Here is a 1167-nt window from a genome sequence, read left to right as displayed (position 1 = left end):
AACTGGTCTGGCTTGTTGAGGCAACTGAAGCAGGTGAAATGCCGGTAGGAGGAAGTCCCTGCAGCATTTAAATAGTTCATATCACTATATCTAAGCCCCACCCCCTTCCTTCTCTACATTGTTATTGAATAAACCGGAAAAGTTGAAGTTTAATAATGTGCTTTCATCTATGCTGAGTTGATAGGAAGCAGATTTTTGCCAAATAAAGCAGTCTGGAGCATTAGCTCCCAAAGGGTGAGTTGTAGCTAAGACACTGTGTTGGGAAAGCTAATAATCTGCCATTTTGATTTGATCAGGAACTGTTCCTGGGAATTGCATCCACCCACCAAGAGCACATGAAAATTGTACACGCAGCCACCAAAACACACAAAACCTACAGGTGTGAAACGATGATATGTGCATACACATGCCTTTGGTGCCACCAAAATAGAACATAAGTCCATACAAATACTTTTCAGACACCCATACATAGGCCTGCTCTCTCCACACTGGTACACACACACATCCCTGCATGGAACACAGCATATAGCAGACCACTGTTCATGTGGAAAGTGGGAAGCCTTGTGATGTGATGAGTTGTTGAGTGATGTTTGTGAAAGAATGACAGTAAACTCTTCCCCACATGTTAGATGTCATAATGTCAGATAAATAGATTATTCTATGAATAAATTCTTCATAAATATCAAATCATGGAATAATCTAATTGCCTTATGTTAATTGATCTAGGTTAATTTTTAAATGTTTTAGTGTCTTTTTTTGTTTTTTTAGGGCTATATATTTGCAAATAGTTAGGTAATCGTTTTCATTATGCTGAGTGCTATTGTATATTTATGGTCATAATGCTAATTTTCTAAAAAAGTAGAAAGTACAACTGATTATAAAATGAAAAATGTTAATTTCCTTAACTTGAACATTTAATTCTCAGGCATTTCTTTCTTTTTAATTAAAATAAAAACATATATAAATGCACTGGAAAGTTAATAAGTACTGAACTAAATATAAAATCAAATAAAGTTAAAAATCTGAGTTTTTCTCCTAAACAGGATCTCCTCTGAATAAGTTGCCTACACACACCTAAATCTGACAAATCAAATGTTTGGCTGTGACTCCATCCTGGAGAGAAATATCAGCTGTCCTGCTGCCATCAACACCTTTGTTTCTAGATGT

This window comes from Cyprinodon variegatus, unplaced genomic scaffold (assembly GCF_000732505.1).
Source record: "Cyprinodon variegatus isolate N-32 unplaced genomic scaffold, C_variegatus-1.0 Scaffold963, whole genome shotgun sequence".
NCBI lineage: Eukaryota > Metazoa > Chordata > Actinopteri > Cyprinodontiformes > Cyprinodontidae > Cyprinodon > Cyprinodon variegatus.
This window is presented reverse-complemented; position numbering follows the sequence as displayed.